We start from the raw sequence: 24370 nt of genomic DNA, 5'->3' as shown, positions 1-24370 counted from the left end.
TAGAATAAAATTTAGAGATAAGCTTGTCTGGATCTTTATTCAACAGCCATGCTTCAACAATGCCCCAGCGCAAGGCAACCACTAGGCTCTCAAACTGCAAATTACCTCATCGGAGCGGAAAATATCTAAAACAAGCATGAGCAGGGAGACGGTATTCCATAACCATTTGCAGCCAGGTTTTAATTACTTCCCGACCGCTCCACACCAATTGGCGTGAGCATGGCGGCAGCCCCAGGACCGCTCCACGCCGATTGGCGTGAACGGCCTTCTATGGGGCTAGCATGGGACCTTCTATGAGGCACTGCTCCACCTTCAGTCTCCCAGCAGTGATCGCCGCTCGGAGACTGTTAGACCGCCATCTAATTACCTTGTACAGCGTTGTGACCTGCAGCAGCGCCACGGGCGTAACAATAGGGGATGCAGCCCATGCTCTCGCGGGGGAGCCCGGGCCCCCGGTCATTGAGAAAAAGGTGATTAACATATTTCACTCCCCTCTGAACTCAGAATTCCACATCCTCTAAAGACAGAAATTCAGGTAGTTTCGGATTACTCTAGAGGGGAGCACTCGGCAAACAATTGGATCTATCCTCACCCACTAATTTCTGACAGTTATGGTAAATGTTAAGGTAGTATTTAAGAATTTCAATCCCTGCAGATGCAAACACTACCCCCCTATTAATAAGACTACATAAAGTTTTGTATGAGTAAGTCATGTCTGCCTCGACGTTCAGAGAAGCATCATCCCTAATGCGATGAAGCCATCGATACACATAAGTTAGTTGAGCTGCATAGTAATATAATTGAAAGTGAGGGAGTGCAAACCACCCTTAAGCCTTGTTTATACTTATACTTAATTATTTATACTCTTTACAAACTGTCACGGTCTGTGGAAAAATCCAAAGTTCTATACCATTCTAAATAGTCCAAGTTGTTCTAAAGTATCCTAATTACCCTAATTAATTGGGAACAGCTGTTTTAATCAACGCAACAGGTGAAAAACAGCAGCTTTCTGCAGTTGGTTTGTGGACGGACAAAGGAGCTAAGTGAAGAAGACCTGCGGCTGTGCATTGTGGCTGCTCATAAGTCAGGAAAGGTCTAAAAGACCATTTCTAATTGTTTTCAACTTCCAGTGGCTACAGTGCAAAGCATTATTAAAAAATACAAGATGTTTCGCACTGTGGAAATTCTCAGAGGACGTGGTCGGAAGCCAAAAGTGACACCTGTGCTGGCCAGGAGGATAGTGAGATAGGTGAAAAAAAAATCAAGGATCACCAAGGCCATCCTAGTGAATTTGGGCTCTGCTGATGGCAATATCTCAAATCAGACAATACAGCAGACACTGCACACAGCTGGGTTCCACGGATGCAGACCAAGAAGGATGTCACCTCTCCAGATAAGGCACATAAAAGCTTGCTTGGCTTTTGCAAATGCTCATCTGGACAAAGAAGAAGACTTCTGGTCTTCTGTGTTATGGTCAGATGAAACAAAAATTGAATTGTTTGATCACAAAATATTTTCTTTCATTTGGCATAAAAAAGGAGAAGCATTCAGCCCAAAGAACACCATCCCCACTGTGAAACATGGTGGTGGGAACCTAATGCTTTGGGGGTGTTTTTCAACCTATGGACCAGGGAACTTCTCTGAGCGACAAGCTTTTACTGCACTTGAGAGTAATAATGACATTGTTATACGCTCTGCAGACAAAAGGGGTTTGGTCGTTGTCCAGGATTGGACTATCGAGCGGAGGCCCTTAGACAGTTGGGCGATGTGGATGTGTATCGGCCCTTGCTCCGGGACCCCACACAGGCTTTTCTTCAGGATCTTTGGGTGTTGCTGGACCTCGGGCACAGCACGGGTGTTTTAACTAAACGGATGTCTGAGTACTTATGTCCACTGCACCCGGTTGTGCCCGTCTTCCATCATCTCCCGAAGATCCATAAACCTGACGTTCCCCCGCGGGGCCGGCCAATTGTGGCTGGGATTGGCTCCGTGGGTGAGCGTCTGGGAGAGTGGGTCGATGCACATCTACACCCACTTGTCACTAGACTTCCGGGTTACTTGCAGGATACCCGCCATGTTCTTTCAAGTTTCAATGGTTTTGTGGGTTTATGTGGATGACCATGGATGTCACATCACTTTATTCTTCCATTCCACACAATCTAGCTTTGGAAGCCATGGATTTTCACCTTCGCAAATATTCTTCTTTTGATGCGCCTTTACAGGCTTTCCTCGGGTGGGCTGTGGAGTACCTCCTCACACACAATTATTTTGTGTTTGATTCGGGGTTTTATCTCCAGAGATGCGGAGCTTCTATGGGGGCAAAATTTTCCCCCTCCCTCGCAAACCTCTATATGGGGTGGTGGGAGGAGCTCCACATCTTTGGGGATGATAACCCCTTTGCCTCCCATATAGTTTGGTATGGGAGGTTTATAGATGATTTACTTTTGGTGTGGGGGGGTCCTCCTGCTCTCCTGGGGGAATTTCTGGTCTATGTTGACAACAATGATTTAAATTTAAAATTTACTATGAGTTCAGACCCTTTTAAAATTGATTATTTATAGAGGACTCTTCATCACACTCAGTTTCCACACGTACCTTTCTGGAACCTACAGCGTGCAATTCGATTCTACTCACCAACTCGTGCCATCCCAGACACACCATAAATGCTATCCCTACAGGGGAATTCACTAGGGCCACACGTAACTGTTCGGATTAAGTTGATCTTGAACAGGAGTGCAATTTGGTGGAGACTAGACTCAGAGAAAGAGGCTATACTAAGAGACAGTTGTCTGTGGGACGCCGGAAGGGCACCAGGAGACCACGCTCAGATTTACTGAGAGGTAGGGTGTGGAGTGAGGCCAAAGATGAGCGGGTTACTTTTGTCACCGGCTACAGCCTCGAGTTTAAAAAGATTACAAACATTGTCAAAAAATATATTCCTGTGCTGTACCCGGATACAAAACTTAAAACTATTTTGGATAGAGGGTGTCGTTTTTCTGCTAGAAGGGCCCGCACTTTGGAGTCCATTCTTTCACCCAGTCTTTTTCGGTCTCCTTTTCCTTCCCGCACCCCCACTTGGTTGGCCACAGCGGGCTCCTACCCGTGTGGGTTCACAACATGTAAATATTGTCAGTGTCACAAAAAAAGCAATTCGAAATTTTCTTTTGCACAAAATAAAAGTTTTCCCATCAAGCAATATGTGAACTGCAACACTAAATGTACTATTTATGTCATTTCTTGTATGACATGTTTTGTACAGTATGTGGGGTGCACCACTCGCCACCTTAGAGCCCGCATAGCGGAACACTATTGTGGCACTAATTGGAACACGTTTCGTAAATCTGCTGTCTTGAAACACTTTGAAACTATGCAACGTTGCCTGGTGTGCCGTCCTCTTATCCCCCCTCCCGCACGTCCCCGCGGCCGCCGCTGCTTATTACCTTAGCAGCGGCCGCTCTCCCCTCTCCAGCGCATGTTTTTATTCTAGCAGCATATCTCCCGGCTGCTCTGTGTGTGATGCGCAGGAGGCAGGGCTCGGTTTCCATAGTAACGGCAATACATATCGCCGTTACAGGAAGCCGCTGCCCTGCCTCCTTCCGCATCACACAGAGCACTTGGAGATACGCTGCTTGAAATATACACGCGCCGGAGAGGGGAGGGGTGGCAGCTGTTAAGGTAATAACAGCGGCGGGGACGGGCGGGGGGAACTATCCTGGGGCACTATACTGACTATACTGGGGCACTATTCTGGCTATACTGGGGCACTATTCTGGCTATACTGGGGCACTATACTAGCTATACTGGGGGGCTATACTGGGGCACTATACTAGCTATACTGGGGCACTATACTGGGGCACTATACTGGCTATACTGGGGCACTATTCTGGGGCACTATACTAGCTATACTGGGGCACTATACTGGGGCACTATTCTGGCTATACTGGGGCACTATACTGGCTATACTGGGGCACTATTCTGGTGCACTATACTAGCTATACTGGGGCACTATACTGGGGCACTATTCTGGCTATACTGGGGCACTATACTGGCTATACTGGGGCACTATACTGGGGCACTATACTGGGGCGCTATACTGGGGCACTATACTGGCTATACTGGGGCACTATACTAGCTATACTGGGGGGCTATACTGGGGCACTATACTGGGGCACTATACTGGCTATACTGGGGCACTATACTAGCTATACTGGGGCACTATACTGGGGCACTATTCTGGCTACACTGGGGCACTATACTGGCTATACTGGGGCACTATACTAGCTATACTGGGGGGGCTATACTGGGGCACTATACCGGGGGACTATACTGGCTTTACTGGGGCGCTATACTGGGGCACTATACTGGCTATACTGGGGCACTATACTAGCTATACTGGGGGGCTATACTGGGGCACTATACTAGCTATACTGGGGGGCTATACTGGGGCACTATACTGTCTATACTGGGGCACTATACTAGCTATACTGGGGCACTATACTGGGGCACTATACTAGCTATACTGGGGCACTATACTGGCTATACTGGGGCACTATACTGGGGCACTATACTAGCTACACTGAGGCAACTAAACTCCCTACACTGGGCCAACTATGCTAGCTATGCAGCCGCACCCCAGGCCCCCCCCCCCCAGCACGGCACGGCACTGTCCACTAGGTCGCGCAAACAACCGGGGGCCGCACCCCCCCCCCCCCCCGCGCGCGCCGTTCCCCGGAGAAAAATTTTGTCAGACAGTGTTCCCTGGGCCGGAAAAGGTTGGGAACCACTGATCTAAGAGAATATTGGGAGCAACAACACCACGAAGTCCAAAGAACATACCAAATAGGTCAGGGATAAAGTTATTAAGAAATTTATAGCAGGCTTAGGCTACAAAAAGATTTCCAAAGCCTTGAACATCCCACGAAGCACTGTTCAAGTGATCATTCAGAAATGGAATGAGTATGACAAAACTGTAAACCTACCAAGATAAGGCAGTCCACCTGAACTCACAGGCCGAACAAGGAAAGCGCTGATCAGAAATGCAGTCAAGAGGCCCATGGTGACTCTGGACGAGCTGCAGAGATCTACAGCTCAGGTGGGGGAATCTGTCCATAGGACAACTATTAGTCATGCACTGCACAAAGTTGGCCTTTATGGAAGAGTGGCAAGAAGAAAGCCATTGTTAACAGAAAAGCATAAGAAGTCCCGTTTGCAGTTTGCCACAAGCCATGTGGGGGACACAGCAAACATGTGGAAGAATGTGCTCTGGTCATATCAGACCAAAATGTAACTTTTTGGCCAAAATGCATAATGCTATGTGTGCCAGAAAACTAACACTGCACATCACTCTGAACACACCATCCCCACTGTCAAATATGGTGGTGGCAGCATCATGCTCTGGGGGTGCTTCTCTTCAGCAGGGACAGGGAAGCTGGTCAGAGTTGATGGGAAGATGGATGGGGCCAAATACAGGGCAATCTTGGAAGAAAACCTCTTGGAGTCTGCAAAAGACTTGAGACCGGGGCGGAGGTTCACCTTCCAGCAGGACAATGACCCTAAACATAAAGCCAGGGTAACAATGGAATTGTTTAAAACAAAACATATCCATGTGTTAGAATGGCCCAGTCAAAGTCCAAATCTAAATCCAATGGAGAATCTGTGGCAAGATCTGAAAACTGCTGTTCACAAACGCTGTCCATCTAATCTGACTGAGCTGGAGCTGTTTTGCAAAGAAGAATGGGCATGGATTTCATTCTCTAGATGTGCAAAGCTGGTGGAGACATACCCTAAAAGACTGGCAGCTGTAATTGCAGCAAAAGGTGATTCTACAAAGTATTGACTCAGGGGGCTGAACAATTACACACACCCCACTTTACAGTTATTTATTTGTAAAAAATGTTTGGAATCATGTATGATTTTTGTTCCACTTCTCACATGTACACCACTTTGTATTGGTCTTTCACGTGGAATTCCAATAAAATTGATTCATGTTTGTGGCAGTAACGTGACAAAATGTGGAAAACTTTAAGGGGGCCGAATGCTTTTTGTATATCACCAAAAGGAGCACATAAAGCTGGGATCTAATGCAGATAAAAGTTTCATTATTTTTAGTAAATAAAAATCACAACAGCAACTCTTTCATCGAGGAGACTGGCGAGGTCGTGGACGATCAGACCCCATGTGCTCAAACAGGTCATAGCTTCACGTGGGGATGTAATGAAAAGTGTCTTATCTTCATGTATTACCTGCAGCTTAGCTGGAAACATTATGCTATATTGCAATTGCTTCTCTCGCAGCAATTTTTTAACATCAGAGAAAGCTTTGTTTTTGAATATCAACCGAAAAATCTTGTTAAATATGTATCTTTGAATCATTAAACTTCAACGGGCCCTGAAGTTGTCTGACAGATTTCTTAATATCAGTTTTATCCCTATAATTGAGGTATTTAGCAATCGGGACGCAAAGGTAGTCCAGGCATAGGAGGCCCTCTAGGGATCCTACTGTATGTGCACGTTCAATTGAAAACATCCTAGATGGCTGAAAGTCAGGCAATACAGACATAATCCACTTTTTAAGAAAATCTTCAGCAGATGACCCTTCAGTTTTTTTAGGGAAACAAACAAATCTTAACCACTTGAGGACCCACCCTTTACCCCCCTTAAGGACCAGTGCTGTTTTAGCTGATCTGTGCTGTGTGGGCTGTGCAGCCCCCAGCACAGATCAAACACCAGGCAGAGCGACCAGATCGCCCCCCTTTTTTCCCCACTAGGGGGATGATGTGCTGGGGGGTCTGATCGCTCCTGCCTGCCTGGGTGTTGCGGGGGGGGGGCACCTCAAAGCCCCCCTCCGCGGCGAAATTCCCCCCTCCCTCTCCTCCCTCCCTTCCCCGGAGATCCGAGGCTGCACAGGAACAAATCTGTCCTGTGCAGCCTCTAACAGGCTCCTGCCTGTCATGTGACAGCGATCCCCGGCCGCTGATCGGCCGGGGATCGCTGATCTGGTACAACGCTGCTACTGTTAGCAGCGTTGTACAAATGTAAACAAAGCGCATTATTTCCGCTTGTGTTTACATTTAGCCTGCGAGCCGCGATCGGCGCCCCGCAGGCTATTCACGGAGCCCCCCGCCGTGAACTGACAGGAAGCAACCGCTCGCGCGAGCGGCTGCTTCCTGATTAATTAGCCTGCAGCCGGCGACGCAGAACTGCGTCGCTGGTCCTGCAGCTGCCACTTTGCCGACGCACGTTATGAGTGCGCGGTCGGCAAGTGGTTAAATTGTTGTCCTAGATCTATTTTCCAAGTCAGTGAGCTTAGATGAATGTGCATCTGAAAGCTTGCTATGATAAGAAAGCTCAGTGTGCATAGGCCTCATTTCATCTTCTAAATCTCTAATCCTCTTCTCTGCCTCACTTGTACGCTCCCTCATTTTCTTTAGGTCCACTTTAACAAAGGACAGTCTTGTTTGCACAGTATCAAATTTGCCTGTAATAAAAATGTTGAGCTCAGAAATGGCTTACAGTAGTTGAAGCCGAGAAGGTTCTTTAACTGCGTCAGAGGAGGAATTAGTAATGGCTGCGAAGACTCCCACATTCCCCTCAGTCCACGAGTGGGACTTATACTCACTGCAATCCTCTTTAGGAGAGCTGGGGCATGGTGAGAGGCAGTTTTCCCCATCCAGAGGCAGGGTGTCATCCAGAGCATCCTGTCACTGTCCTGTGGCATCGGGAAAGGAGACGCCACCATCTTGCGCAGCTCCATGTGCGAACTGAGCCAGCCGCTCAGAGATTGCCCAGGGTTTGTGTGCAGAGGATTTCTGCATATTCACAAAGTACCTCTGTGCAGGGTATCAGAACTAGGTACCGGGAGGAAAAAGTGCCAGTAGCTGAGGCAGGATTTAGTCAGGATGCAGGGAGTTCTGAGGAGCTAGGAGCCGTGCATCCTCACAGTGCCATAGCCAGGCCACGCCCTGTAAAGTTGCCTCCTGAAGGCATAAAAAGGTTCTGAAGGCTCTTTCTTTCAGGGCCTCTAGCGCTGGCTTAAAGCTCCCTGATTGGTTGATCTCCAACTCCAGGTAGGTGTAACGGTTGGTGGTCACCAGTGTGGAGCTATTTAAAGTAAATGCGGAGGTGGAGGTTTTATTTAGATTCTTCCTCTGGAACATCATAACTTTTGTCTTCTTTGGGTTGATGGGCAGTGCCCATGTGGTGCAGAAACTCTCCAATACGGCCAGGCTATCCTGTAGGCCCCTCTCTGTTGGGGAGAGCAGCAGGAGGTCATCTGCATACAGCAGCAACTCCACCTTGCAGTCATGCAGGGTGAGGCCTGTTGCTGGGGAGGATTCAAGAGGTACATTCAGTTGGTTAATGTATATGTTAAATAGTGTTGGGCTTAGATAAATACAGGAAACAATTGGTGATTGAAGTTCTTTATAGAGCCTGTAAACAACTTACTAAAAACTATATATATTTTATATTTATATAATAGGAGCCATCCACTGTGGAGTGGAGAATGGACAAAAAATGTCCATTCCTCTGCTTAAAGAAAACCTGTACTGAAAAAAAGTTCCCCTGGGGGGTACTCACCTCAGTAGGGGGAAGCCTCTGGACCCTATCGAGGCTTCCCCGTCCTCCTGTGTCCCACGGCGGTCTCGCTGCAGCCCCCGGAATGCACAGATGACAAATCCAACAGCCTGTGCAATATTTACCTTTGCTGGCATTTGTGGCTCTTCTGATGGAGATAGGCGAAAATAGCCGATCTCCGTCGGGGCCGCTCTACTGCGCAGGCGACTTGCGCCTGAGCAGTAGAGCAGCCCGACGGAGATCGGCTATTTTCTCCTATCTTCGTGGGAAGAGCGGATACTGCGCTGGAGCCAAAAGGTAAATATTTACATCACCGCCGCTCCGGGAGTATTTTCTCTGCCGCAGTGGGACCGAGGAGGACGGGGGAAGCCTCAATAGGATCCGGAGGCTTCCCCCACCAGAGGTGAGTACCCCCAGAGGAGTTCTTTTCATTACAGATTTTCTTTAAGTGGGAACAAAGTCAAAGGCTGTGAATGCTGTTCTGCCCTTTAGAAAAGCTATTTATCAACATAGAGGAGCCCCTACCAAATTTAAAAAAAAATCTGGTCCTGCTGGACCACCTCCAGGTATACTCAAGCTAGATAAGTAATTCAGGTTTCAAGATACTGAGTGCTTTGAGCTGCCAGACCCTTCCCTCATTTGGTGGGAGAATCGTATTGGGGCATATCCCCCAGACTCGTTTTATCTGCAGTGTTGTTAGTATGTGTATGCTTATTACCATGTGCCCATTTTTTACTTTCTTATCCTGCATATATTCTGTACTGTTTAACATGCCAAGTATGCCTGCTATGTATTCTTTGTCCTCCTTATTCTCCATCATTGCTGAGCACCTATACAACGTATCCTTGTAAGTGAGCCATTGGCAATTACTGTATACTGTTATTCAGGGTGCTCACATCAGTCCCTTATCTATTGTGGCATGTTTGTACTGCTTCTTTTTATTCCAATAAACTTGGTGTGTATATATATATATATATATATATATATATATATATATATATAATGCTCATCATAAATGAGTACACCCCACTACATTTGTCAGAAAACCTTTAGTTTCCTTGCAGTATCAACATTTTTTTTGAGATACTGTACTACAAAATACTCCCACAAATATGGACCATTGATTGCAAACAAGATTTGTTAATTTGCACACACAAAAAAGTGATTTTCCTAACAAATTCATTCAAACCCATGATGCAAGAATGAGTACACCCCAATTATAGTCTTATAAGTCTAAATGCCACACGTAAGACTACAAAATTCTAATTAACAGGCATTCAACCACATGTGAGTCTAATGATTCATTTAAGAGGTATCCGGCAGACAGGTAACTATAAAAGGCCATTACTTAAAGGGAACCTAAACTGAAAAGGATATGGATTTTTTCTTTTAAACTAATACCAGTTGCCTGACTCTCCTGCTGATACCATGTTTCTAATACTTTAATAGCCACAGCCCTTCAACAAGCATGCAGATCAAGTGCTCTGACTGAAGTCAGACTGGATTAGCTGCATGCTTGTTTCAGGTGTGTGATTCAGCCACTATTGCAGCAAAAGAGATCAACAGGATTGCCAAGCAACTGGTATTGTTTTAAAGGAAACATCCATATCCATATATTAAGGTTCCCTTTAAAGAGGAATATAACCCAGCATTTCAACTTTGTGCTAAAACATTATTTACAGCATATTATATGCAACCAGCATTTTTTTTTTACTAGACCAGCATTGGAAGGGTTACACACAGAGCTTTAAAGTTCTGTAAAGAGAAGTGCAGACGCAACCGAAGTTTAGATAGATACATTTAAGTAAACACAATGTAACAAGTGAGGAATGTGACTCACTCTCTCTCTGTGTCCAGGAGCTCAGTCAGAGTGTGTGTCACATTCCACACTTGTTACATTGTGTTTACTTAAATGTATTTACCTAATCTTCGGATGCCTCTGCATTTCTCTCCACGAAACTTTAAAGCTCTGTGTTTAACCCTTCCAATGCTGATCTAGTAAAAAAAAATGCTGGTTGCATATAATGTGCTGTAAATAATGTTTTAGAGCAAAGTTGAAGTGCTGGGTTATATTCCGCTTTAACAAGGAAAAGCCCTTCCCATTTCATTCTGTAAGCAATGGCTCCACATGAAAGAGAAATGTTAAAACATCTGAGAAAGGAAATCATTACGTTACCCAAAAAAAGGTGAGGGCTACAAGAAGATCAGCAAAGCTTTGCATATCAATCAAAATACTGTAGCAAAAGTGATCCAAACATTTAAAAAAGATGGAAGTGCAACCATCTTACAGAGACGTCCAGGCCATCCACGGAAGTTAACATCTTGACAGGAGCATCTTCTTACATAGTTACATAGTTACATAGTTATTTTGGTTGAAAAAAGACATACGTCCATCGAGTTCAACCAGTACAAAGTACAACTCCAGCCCGTCCCCCACATACCCCTGTTGATCCAGAGGAAGGCGAAAAAAACCCCACATGGCATGGTCCAATTTGCCCCAAAAGGGAAAAATTCCTTCCTGATTCCAGATGGCAATCAGATAAAATCCCTGGATCAACATCATTAGGCATAACCTAGTAATTGTAGCCATGGATGTCTTTCAACGCAAGGAAAGCATCTAAGCCTCCTTTAAGTGCAGGTATAGAGTTTGCCATAACGACTTCTTGTGGCAATGCATTCCACATCTTAATCACTCTTACTGTAAAGAACCCTTTCCTAAATAAATGGCTAAAACGTTTTTCCTCCATGCGCAGATCATGTCCTTTGAGAAGGCCTGGGGACAAAAAGCTCATCCGCCAAGCTATTATATTGCCCTCTGATGTATTTATACATGTTAATTAGATCCCCTCTAAGGCGTCTTTTCTCTAGACTAAATAAACCCAGTTTATCTAACCTTTCTTGGTAAGCGAGACCTTCCATCCCACGTATCAATTTTGTAGCTCGTCTCTGCACCTGCTCTAAAACTGCAATGGCTTCAATTCATCAAAGGGTGTTCGATAACAAAACCCCAGTCCTTAAAATACCGCATTCGGTATTTTACACTTCACTGTGCTAATTCATCAATATTTTCCCATGTGTGGTAGAGGTTCGTTAAGTTACCGAAGTACTACTGCTTCAGTTCATCAAAGGCTGTTCGATAACAGCAGAGTGGTGCAGAGCAGCTTGGAATGTCCCTGTGTTGTTACAAGCTGATAACAATAGAAGGCATCCAGACATCCCTTTAGATGTAAAGGTGTTATAGTTACTGTTATTTATACTGCCTCTGCTGCTCTGAATCTGTCGATCAGTCTTTCTTAACATTTTATTTATTTGCCACAACGTAGATGAACTTCCTGGAGACATTACAAATGCCATGCTTGGTGATTTCACCACCAGCATCTTTGCATTATCAAACAGGGCCTGAAAGGGTTACACCACCGAAGGGAATCTGGGGATATCTTTTGTCCCGTTCTCTCTGCTCACTGCCTGGGGGGTCTGAAAGCTTGTGTGGAGAAGCCTGTGTGACCTATCAGCAGCACTTGCAGGAAAACAGGGGCTGTTTCTATTGGCTGCCTGCTCCTGCTAATCATGAAAACATTCACACAGAAGGCTTTCGAAGCCTGTAAGGACAGGGGAGAGCTTGAGATAAACACCGAATGTGTTAGCGAATGTGGGAACCTTGATGAATTAACATTTGTTGAGCACATGTCGGTAATTTATCTCATTGCTGTGTCATTTCAGCTTCTCATTCGGTAACAGCTTTGATGAATTAACATTTTCTAAAGTGCTCCGTTAAGTCAGCTGTTTTCAGCATTACCGAATGCGGTAATGCTTGATGAATTGAAGTCAATATGTTTTTTGTAATGTGGTGCCCAGAACTGAATTCCATATTCCAGATGTGGCCTTACTAGAGAGTTAAACAGGGGCAATATTATGCTAGCATCTCGAGATTTTATTTCCCTTTTAATGCATCCCAAAATTTTGTTCGCTTTAGCTGCAGCGGCTTGGCATTGAGTACGATTATTTAACTTGTTGTCGATGAGTACTCCTAAGTCCTTCTCCAAGTTTGATGTCCCCAACTGTATCCCATTTATTTTGTATGGTGCTGGACCATTGGTACGACCAAAATGCATGACTTTACATTTGTCAACATTGAACTTCATCTGCCATGTATGTGCCCATATAGCCATCCTATCCAGATCCTGTTGCAATATGACACTATCTTCCTGAGAGTTGATGATTCTGCACAATTTTGTATCATCTGCAAAAATAGCAACATTGCTCACTACTGCATCTACTAGGTCATTAATAAATAAATTGAAGAGCACTGGACCCAGTACAGACCCCTGTGGGACCCCACTGCTAACAGTCTCCCATTTTGAGTACGATCCATTGACCACAACTCTTTGTTTTCTGTCCATTAGCCAGTTCCCTATCCATGCACACAAACTCTTCCCCAGTCCTTGCATCCTCAACTTTTTCACCAGACTTCTGTGGGGAACAGTGTCGAAGGCCTTTGAAAAGTCCAAGTATATCACATCTACAGCATTCCCAATATCCATATTAGCATTCACTACCTCATAAAAGCTGAGCATGTTAGTCAAACAGGACCTGTCTTTAGTAAACCCATGTTAATGCTGAGAAATAAGATTATTTTCTACTATGAAGTCATGTATAGTATCTCTTAGTAACCCCTCAAATAGTTTGCATACAACTGATGTTAAGCTTACAGGTCTATAATTCCCTGGATCAGATTTTTTGCCCTTCTTAGGCCTTTTGCACACTGCATGCGATTCCGATTCAGATTCCGCTTTTTAATCAGTTTTTACATCAGATTCCGATTTGCAGTGTGCAGGGAGCAAACTGCAAATCTGAATCGGAGTCGGAAGTAAAAACAGATTAAAAAGCGGAATCTGAATCTGAATCTCTTGCCGTGTGCAAGAGGCCTTAAATAACGAGAAAATGTGGGCTGTACGCCAATCCACTGGGACTCTGCCAGTTGCAAGAGAGTCACAAAAGATAAGATAAAGGGGCTTAGCTATAACTGAACTTAATTTCCTTAGGACCCGAGGATGCATGCCATCCGGGCCAGGTGCCTTGTTTATTTTTAATTTAATTAGTCTTGCCTTTACTTCTTCCTGCGTTAAGTATTTAATATTACAGTTAGAAGATTGAGACTCTTCTGCCTCTGTAATTTGCAACAGTGCTGTTTCCTTTGTGAAGACAGAAGCAAAGAAAGCATTTAATAACTCTGCCTTACCTTGGTCATCCACCATTGAGTTCCCACCCTCATCCTTTAGGAGTCCTATACAGTCAACCTTTCTTTTTTTATGAGAAGGGTTGAAGAAAATCGCCATGCAAGTTCACTGCAGTTGGCTAAAGCAGTAGAAAGCCAAAATGGAGTGATTGTTTCCCGTGACACCAAATGGTGCACACTGCAGAGGAATGGCATGCATGGGTATCTGTGATAAAACGCGGAAAAGCCGACGCGTGTACTGGTGGCAAGGCGGCTGATTCCGCATCCAGCGTGGCGGTTTGTCCGCAGCAGCGTGCGTCTGGTGTGGCTGGGTCTGTTAGTTCACACAGGTTGAGGAAAACGCACGCGCTGAGAGGCAGAACCTTTATGACAAACGAGGAGGGATCAGCTGACCAGGTTGGTCAGCTGACCTCAAAGCAAGTGACTATTGGTTGATCACTGATGGGTGGCGCCAGAGAGCGCTGCGCTATATATAGTCACTGCTGGTCACTTTCAGGTTGTCTGCCGCTGCGAACACTTATGTGGAAGCACTCAGACCTTAGTCAGATCCAACCGTGCGTTTGAACCAGGAGGACCTAGGAATTCACACTGAGCCAGATTACCTCTGTTATTATTCTGTTATACTTCAGACTAGTTCCAGGGTGTCGAGATCACGGACCTCACACCCAAGACTAGGGAATCTGTGTTATCATTCTGTTATACTCCAGACTAGTTCCAGGGTGTCGAGACCACGGACCTCACACTCAAGTCTAGGAATACTTTGTACCATCATATTATACTCCAAACTAGTTCCAGGGTGTCGAGACCACAGACCTCACACCCAAGACTAGGCATTGTTGATATCTGTTATGACCTATTGCATTCCTGACTATCCCTCTGCTTTCTGCTTCGGTACCTACGTATGTCTGATTACCTGTTGCCAGACCCTGCTTGCCTTGGATACCGAATCAGTCTTCTGTCTTTGTACCTTGTCTGTCTGTGTGTTGCCGACCTGGCTTGCCCGACCCAGAGAGCTATCTCCCTCCTTCAGAGATAGTCTCCAGACCTGCTAGTGACGTCCACCTGTCAGGTATCACTCACTCTCAGGTCCTTCCTACCTTCACCCTGGGACTCCACCCCTTTGGAGGTCTCAGGCTGCTGGAAGGTTTCTGTTTTTCCCCAAAAGCAGTATCGCCCGTACTGCCAAAGACCACCTGCGCTTCGGGTGATCTTACTCAAAGTTATTACTGTTGCACCAAGCAATCACACTAAATAGGTGTCCAGAGGTTAGTTATACTTGGATTATCAGTGATTCTGCAGATCATCAATAATCAGGTATAATCTGTATTCTTGGTGATACAGCAGATCACCAATAATCAGATTCTTTCTGTGTGCTGACACCGATCGTTACAGAACGGCAGACCAAAACCAAATGGACGCACTTACCAGCCGTCTTGAGGCACTCACCACCTTGGTGGAAGATTTCATCCAAGTGCTGGACAGTCATCAGACCCAGATCAACGCTTTGTCTGGGCCTGCACAAGTCCTTCAGACGGCTGTGAACATAGTGCGATCTCCTCCAGGTACAGACTTACGTATGCCTGTGCCCGAAAAGTTTTCTGGTCACAGATCTGACTTTCAGAATTTTAGAAATCGAGTGTTATCATACTTTGAGTTGAGACCTAATTCGTCGGGAACCGTGGCACAGAGAATTACGTTCATTAAGACTCTGCTGTCAGGGGATTCCCAGACCTGGGCATATGGTCTTCAGACAGGGAATGAGGCCCTAGCAACGGTTGAGGAATTTTTTAAAGCTATGGCTATAATTTATGATGATCCGGACATCGCCTCTACCGCTGAGCGGAAGCTCAAGACTTTGCGACAGGGCAGGGATCCGGTTGAAGTTTACGCAGCTGAGTTCAGAAAATGGGCAGTGTCAGCTAGATGGGATTCATTTGCACTTCTGGACTGTTTCTTATCAGGGTTGTCCGACGCAGTAACTGATCTAATTCTGAGTCATCCTGAGCCAAAGTCTATTGATGAGGCCATTTCGTTAGCAATCAGGGTTGATCGTCGTCTACGTTACCGGAAACAGACTCGGGGTAGGAACAATGTGAGATATGTTTCCTACGCCTCTTCTCCACCCATTTCACCTCCACCGGAACCAATGCAGATTGGTCGGTCGAAATTGTCCCGGGTGGAGCAGAATCGCAGAAAAGCGGAACAGCTCTGTTTATACTGTGCAGAGGAGGGTCACCGAGTGCAGAATTGTCCCAAAAAGTCGGGAAACGCTGCCGCCTAGGTGTAGTCGGAGGTAATACCCTAGGCGCGCAGTCTTTACCTCTAGATGATAAACGTTTGCTCCTCCCTTGTACTATATCTTGGGGAGATCAAACAGTGGCCACTGAGGCCTTCCTGGATTCTGGCTCAGCAGCCAATTTTATGGATTACGAATTTGCTAAGAAATTGGGGATTCCTATTTCTCCTTTGAATCAACAGATTCTGGTCACTGCAGTGGATGACTCTCCTCTGCAGAGTGACTACCCTCTGTCTCAGACCCCAGAGTTAAGGGTTATGGTGGGGGTGTTACACAAAGAGAGTCTGCAATTTCTGGTTTTGCGAATGACAACTTCCACGATCATTCTTGGCATGCCATGGTTAAAACTTCACTCTCCTCAGATCGATTGGGCTTCAGGTCAGCTAACGAGCTGGTCTACCCATTGTCAGCATCATTGTTTAGCGAAGGTAACCTTGGGTAACACCAAGATTCAAGTGGAGGGTTTGCCAAGCCAGTATTCAGAATTTGCGAACGTGTTTAGCCCCAAATCAGCAGATAAACTCCCTCCTCACCGCCTTTTTGATTGTCCCATTGATCTCAGGTCTGGTTGTATGCCCCCTAGAGGTCATCTCTATAATCTGTCTGGGCCAGAGAAATTGGCCATGCAAGAATATATCCGAGAAAATTTAGCTAAAGGTTTTATTCGTCCCTTCCGGTCACCAGCAGGGGCAGGGTTCTTTTTCGTGAAAAAGAAGGATGGAGGCCTCCGTCCATGCATCGATTATCGGGGCTTGAATAAGATTACGGTAAAAAATCATTACCCTTTGCCTTTAATTGACTATTTGTTTACCCAGGTCACCAATGCTAAGATTTTCTCGAAGCTGGATTTGAGGGGTGCATACAACCTTGTACGTATCAGGGACGGTGATGAATGGAAGACGGCCTTTAACACACCCGACGGGCATTACGAGTACCTGGTGATGCCCTTCGGGTTGTGTAACGCTCCGGCCGTTTTCCAAGAGCTCATTAACGAGGTGTTCAGAGAGGTGTTGGGCAAATTCGTCTTGGTATACTTAGACGATATACTGATTTTTTCTTCCAACCTCTCAGAACACAGGAAACATGTTGGGTTTGTGCTACGGAAGTTAAGACAGAATATGCTGCATGCTAAACTGGAAAAATGCGTTTTCGAAGTGACTTCTGTCGCCTTTCTGGGATACATAATCTCGACCTCTGGCCTCTCTATGGACCCTGGAAAGGTTTCTGCTGTCTTGGAGTGGCCTCAGCCTGTGGGACTGAAGGCACTCCAGAGGTTCCTGGGGTTCGCCAACTACTACAGGAGGTTCATAAAGGGGTACTCTACGGTGATCTCGCCTCTCACCAGTCTCACCAAGAAAGGGGCAGACACTCACCACTGGTCCCCAGAGGCCCATGCTGCTTTCTCCACTCTGAAGAAATTGTTCTGTTCTGCACCCATATTGAGACATGTAGATGTCACCTTTTACCTTTATCGTGGAGGTTGATGCCTCAGAAGTAGGGGTAGGGGCTGTGCTGTCTCAGCGTTCTGGTTTGCAGGGGAAACTTCACCCCTGTGCCTATTTTTCATGTAGATTTTCACCCGCAGAGAAAAACTACGATATAGGCAACCGGGAACTTCTAGCCATCAAGTTGGCCTTCGAGGAATGGCGTCATTGGCTAGAAGGGGCAGAACATACCATTACAGTTTACACTGACCACAAAAATTTGGAGTACATTGAGGGCGCTAAGAGACTTAGCCCCCGATAGGCCCGGTGGTCGTTATTCTTTTCGAGATTCAGATTTGTAATCACTTATACCCCTGGTAGTAAGAACATCAAGGCTGATGCCTTATCCAGGTGTTTCGAGCCCGAGACAGCACAGCCCTAAGCCCCTGAGACCATTATATCGCAAAAAATGGTCCTGGCAGCCACTGAAACCTGGATGTTCCTGAAGGGAAGCCTGAAGCAGTTTTGTTTGTACCCTTGCCTTTTCGCCTACAAATGTTGCAGCTGTTCCATTCCCACAAGAATGATGGGCATCCTGGGGCCACCAGAACCCAGGATCTACTTGCTAGATGTGCTTGGTGGCCATCATTGGCAACAGACTGTAAGGAGTTTGTGAGAGAATGTGCAGTGTGTGCTAGAAGCAAACCTTCTCGTCAGGCACCTGTTGGAACATTGCAGCCTTTAGCAGTTCCGAGTGAACCTTGGACCCATTTGTCCATGGATTTTGTGGGCGAACTCCCCAGGTCTGAGGGCATGACGGTCATTTGGGTGGTAGTCGATCGATTCAGTAAGATGGCCCATTTTGTCCCTCTGAAAGGACTCCCCTCGGCCCAGGAATTGGCTGATCTCTTCGTTCAGCACATTTTCCGGCTGCATGGCATTCCGGAAAATGTAGTGTCAGATCGGGGAGTCCAATTTGTATCAAAATTTTGGAGGGCATTTTGCCATCAGCTAGACATTTTCATCAGGCTACCACCCACAGACCAATGGCCAGACCGAGAGAGTCAATCAATCCCTGGAACAGTTTCTAAGACGTTATGTTGCAGATGCACAAACCGACTGGGTCAAATGTTTGCCGTTTGCAGAATTTGCACACAACAAGCTGAAAAGCTCCTCTTCAGGATTTTCCCCATTTCAGGTGGTGACAGGAAGGTCACCTAAGTTTGCCCCATTGCCAGTGGCTTCTACTCCATTTCCAGCCCTGGAGAATTGGCGGAGGTCCTTGAAGTAAATTTGGGGAATAGTTAAGACAAATTTGGAGAGGGCTTTTCAGAATCAGAAGAAACAGGCTGACAAGAGACGTTCCATAGAGTGGGAATTCTCTCCAGGGGACTTGGTCTGGGTATCCACACGACATTTGGCTCCTAAACAACTGTCACCCAAACTAGGCCCTAGATTTGTGGGTCCTTTTCCAGTGACTAGAAAGATCAATAATGTCACTTATGCCATTGATCTCCCTACCAGCATGCGTGGTATGAGATCATTTCATGTGTCCTTGCTCAAGCCGGCGGTGCACGTGGATTACTCCCCCCCCCCCATGTTGATTGATGATCTACCTGAGTATGAGATTGAAAAGATTCTGGACTCACGGCTTGTGCAGAACTCCGTGCAGTATCTGGCTCACTGGAAGGGATATGGCATAGAGGAGAGAACTTGGGTGCCAGACTGTCGTATGCACGCAGAGGAATTAAAGAAGGAATTCCACGATCTGCATCCTGGAAAGCCTGGTGGGAAGTGTCCGGAGTCCACTCCTCAGGGTGGGGTACTGTGATAAAACGCGGAAAAGCCACCGCGTGTAAGGCGGCTGATTCCGCGTCCAGCGCGGCGATTTGTCCGCAGCAGCGTGCGTTTGGTGTGGCTGGGTCTGTTAGTTCACACAGGTTGAGGAATACGCGCGGATGCGCTGAGAGGCAGAACCTTTATGACAAACGAGGAGGGATCAGCTGACCAGGTTGGTCAGCTGACCTCAAGGCAAGTGACTATTGGTTGATTACTGATGGGTGGCGCCAGAGAGCGCTGCGCTATATATAGTCACTGCTGGTCACTTTCAGGTTGTCTGCCGTTGCGAACACTTACGTGGAAGCACTCAGACCTTAGTCAGATACAACAGTGTGTTAGAACCAGGAGGACCTGGGAATTCACACTGAGCCAGATTACCTCTGTTATTATTCTGTTATACTTCAGACTAGTTTCAGGGTGTCGAGATCACGGACCTCACACTCAAGACTAGGGAATCTGTGTTATCATTCTGTTATACGTCAGACTAGTTCCAGGGTGTCGAGACCACGGACCTCACACCCAAGACTAGGGAATCTGTGTTATCATTCTGTTATACTTCAGACTAGTTCTAGGGTGTCGCGACCACGGACCTCACACCCAAGACTAGGAACTCTGTGTTATCATTCTGTTATACTCCAGATTAGTTCCAGGGTGTCGAGACCACGGACCTCACACCCATGACAAGGCATTGTTGATATCTGTTATGACCTATTGCATTCCTGACTATCCCTCTTCTTTCTGATTCGGTACCTACGTATATCTGATTACCTGTTGCCAGACCCTGCTTGCCTTGGATACCGAATCAGTCTTCTGTCTTTATACCTTGTCTGTCTGTGTGTTGCCGACCTGGCTTGCCCGATCCAGAGAGCTATCTCCCTCCTTCAGAGATAGTCTCCAGACCTGCTAGTGACGTCCACCTGTCAGGTGTCACTCACTCTCAGGTCCTTCCTACCTTCACCCTGGGACTCCACCCCTTTGGAGGTCTCAGGCTGCTGGAAGGTTTCTGTGTTTCCCAAAAGGCAGTATCGCCCGTACCGCCAAAGACCACCTGCGCCTCGGGTGGTCTTACTCAAAGTTATTACTGTTGCACCAAGCACTCACACTATATAGGTGTCCAGAGGTTAGTTATACTTGGATTATCAGTGATTCTGCAGATCATCAATAATCAGGTATAATCTGTATTCTTGGTGATACTGCAGATCACCAATAATCAGATTCTCTCTGTGTGCTGACACCGTCACCGATCGTTACAGTATCGTCCACGAAGGAAGCCTCTCCTAAAGCCCATGCACAAAAAAGCACACCTAGAATTTTCTAGGGCCCATGCTGAAAAAGATGAAGATGAAGACTACTGGGATTCTATACTCTGGAGTGATGAGACAAAGATCACTGTTTTTGGAACAAATGGTTTCAAAACTGTATGGCGTCGTAAAGGTGAGGATTTCAAAGAAAAGTGCATGATGCCTACAGTGAAACAGGATGGTGGCAGTGTCCTTTTGTGAGGATGCATGAATGCTGCTGGTGTTGGGGAGCTGCATTTCATTGATGGTAGCATGAACTCAACAATGCACTGCTCTATACTGAAGGAGAAGATGCTGCCATCACTCCATACACTTGGCCATCATGCACTTTTCCAACACGACAATGACCAGAACACATATATTAACCTCCTTAGCGGTAACCCCGTGTGTGACACGGGGTAAGCCGCCGGAGGTTGCCGCTTAGGCCCTGCTGGGCCGATTTTAATAATTTTTTTTTTGCTGGCTGTGCCAGCACCCCGATCGCCGCCGCCGCGCGCCCGATCGCCGCTATCCGGTGCGGCGCGCGCCCCCCCCCAGACCCCTGCGCTGCCTGGCCAATCAGTGCCAGGCAGCGCCAAGGGGTGGATCGGGTCTCCCAATGACGTCCCGACGTCGCTGACGTCGGTGACGTCATCCCGCCGCGACGGGGGAAGCCCTCCAGGAAATCCCGTTCTTTGAACGGGATTTCCTCATCGGAGATCGCCGAAGGGGGTTAAGCCAAGGGGGTTAAGCTACTGTTGCATTTCTGAAGAAGAACAGGATGAAGGTGATTGAATGGATCTGAACCTAATCGAACACCTGTGGAGAATTCTGAAGTGACAAGTTGAATCTCACTCACCATCCAGCATCCAGGCTCTAAAAGAGGTTATTCTTGAAGAATGGAAAAGATAGATGTTGCAATATGTCGCCAACTTGTTCATTCCATGCCTAGAAGACTTGGTGCTGTTCTTAAAAATCACGGTGGTCATACAAAATGCTAGATGTAGTAGTTTTTGTTGTGTGGTGTATTCATCTTTGCTTCAACCAATGTGAGCAAAACTGAAGATTTTGTGATCTAAGTTATATTATTAACCTTAATTTCATGTTATGGAGCTAAACAAGTGTTCAATAAAACTGTTGAGCTACTGATTAAATTTTTACCTTTTAAAGGGGGTGTACTCATTTATGCTGAGCACTGTATATATATATATAAAACAAAAAAAGTCAACCTTTAAATAATTATGTTCAGTTATGCACTCAATACTTGGTCGGGAATCCTTTTGTAGAAATGACTGGTTCAATGCGGCGTGGCATGGAGGCAATCAGCCTGCGGCACTGCTCAGGTGTTATGGAGGCCCAGGATGCTTCAATAGCGGCCTTAAGCTCATCCAGAGTGTTGGGTCTTGCATCTCTTAACTTTCTCTTCACAATATCCCACAGATTCTCTATGGGGTTCAGGTCAGGAGAGTTGGCAGGCCAATTGAGCACAGTAATACTATGGTCAGTAAACCATTTACCATGTGGTTTTGGCACTGTGAACAGGTGCCAGGTCATGCTGAAAAATGAAATCTTCATCTCCATAAAGCTTTTCAGCAGATGGAAGCATGAAGTGCTCCAAAACCTCCTGATAGCTAGCTGCATTGACCCTGCCCTTTATAAAACACAGTGGACCAACACCAGCAGCTGACATGGCACCCCAGACCATCACTGACTGTGGGTACTTGACACTGGACTTCAGGCATTTTGGCATTTCCCTCTCCCCAGTCTTCCTCCAGACTCTGGCACCTTGATTTCCGAATGACATGCAAAAGTTGCTTTCATCCGAAAAAAGTACTTTGGACCACTGAGCAACAGTCCAGTGCTGCTTCTCTGTAGCCCAGGGCAGGCACTTCTGCCGCTGTTTCTGGTTGAAAAGTGGCTTGACCTGGGGAATGCGGCACCTGTAGCCCATTTCCTGCACACGCCTGTACACGGTGGCTCTGGATGTTTCTACTCCAGACTCAGTCCACTGCTTCCGCAGGTCCCCCAAGGTCTGGAATCTGTCCTTCTCCACAATCTTCCTCAGGGTCCGGTCACCTCTTCTCGTTGTGCAGCGTTTTCTGCCACACTTTTTCCTTCCCAAAGACTTCCCACTGAGGTGCCTTGATACAGCACTCTGGGAACAGCCTATTCGTTCAGAAATTTCTTTCTGTGTCTTACCTCTTGCTTGAGGGTGTCAATGATGGCCTTCTGGACAGCAGTCAGGTCGGCAGTCTTACCCATGATTGCGGTTTTGAGTAATGAACCAGGCTGGGAGTTTTAAAAAGCCTCAGGAATTAGTTGATTCAGATGATTAGGTTAATAGCTCATTTAGAGAACCTTTTCATGATATGCTAATTTTTTGAGATAGGAATTTTGGGTTTTCATGAGCTGTATGCCAAAATCATCAATATTAAAACAATAAAAGGCTTGAACTACTTCAGTTGTGTGTAATGAATCTAAAATATATGAAAGTCTAATGTTTATCAGTACATTACAGAAAATAATGAACTTTATCACAATATGCTGTTTTTTTAGAAGGACCTGTATATATATATATATATATATATATATATATATATATATATATATATATATATATATATATACAGTCCTGGCCAAAAGTTTTGAGCCTGTCAAAAATATTAATTTTCACAAAGTTTGCTGTTAAACTGCTTTTAGATATTCGTTTCAGTTGTTTATGTGATGTACTGAAATATAATTATAAGCACTTCATACATTTCAAAGGTTTTTATTGACAATTACATGAAATGTATGCAAAGAGTCAGTATTCGCAGTGTTGGCCCTTTTTTTTCAGGACCTCTGCAATTCGACTGGGCATGCTCTCAATCAACTTCTGGGCCAAATCCTGACTGATAGCAACCCATTCTTTCGTAATCACTTATTTGAGTTTCTCAGAATTAGTTCGTTTTTGTTTGTCCACCCGCCTCTTGAGGAATAACCACAAGTTCTCAATGGGATTAAGATCTGGGGAGTTTCCAGGCCATGGACCCAAAATTTCAAAGTTTTGGTCACGGAGCCAATTAGTTATCACTTTTGCCTTATGATACGGTGCTCCATTGTGCTTGAAAATGCATTGTTATTCACCAAACTGTTGTTGTATTGTTGGAAGAAGTTGCTGTTGCAGGATGTTCTGGTACCATTCTTTATTCATGGCTGTGTTTTTTGGAAAAATTGTGAGTGAGCCCACTCCCTTGGATGAGAAGCAACCCCACACATGAATGGTCTCAGGATGCTTTACTGTTGGCATGACACAGGACTGATGGTAACGCTCACCTTTTCTTCTCCTGACAAGCCTTTTTCCAGATGCCCCAAACAATCGGAAAGGGGCTTCATCGGAGAATATGACTTTGCCCCAGTTCTTAGCAGTCCATTCACCATATTTTCTGCAGAAGATCAATCTGTCCCTGATGTTTTTTGAGGAGTGAAGTGGCTTCTTTGCTGCCCTTCTTGACACCAGGCAGTCTTCCAAAAGTCTTCACCTCACTGTGCGTGCAGATGCACTCACACCTGCCTGCTGCCATTCCTGAGCAACCTCTGCACTGGTTGCACTCTGATCCTGCAGCTGAATCCTCTATAGGAGACGATCCTGGTGCTTGCTGGTCTTTCTTGGACGCCCTGAAGGCTTCTTAAGGGAATTATCAGGGAAAATGTTCAAAATGAGCTTTACTCACCAGGGGCTT

The sequence above is a fragment of the Hyperolius riggenbachi genome, chromosome 1 (genome assembly GCF_040937935.1).
Source record: "Hyperolius riggenbachi isolate aHypRig1 chromosome 1, aHypRig1.pri, whole genome shotgun sequence".
Classification (NCBI taxonomy): domain Eukaryota; kingdom Metazoa; phylum Chordata; class Amphibia; order Anura; family Hyperoliidae; genus Hyperolius; species Hyperolius riggenbachi.
The sequence above is the reverse complement of the archived record's forward strand: the minus strand, read 5'-3'. Positions refer to the sequence as shown.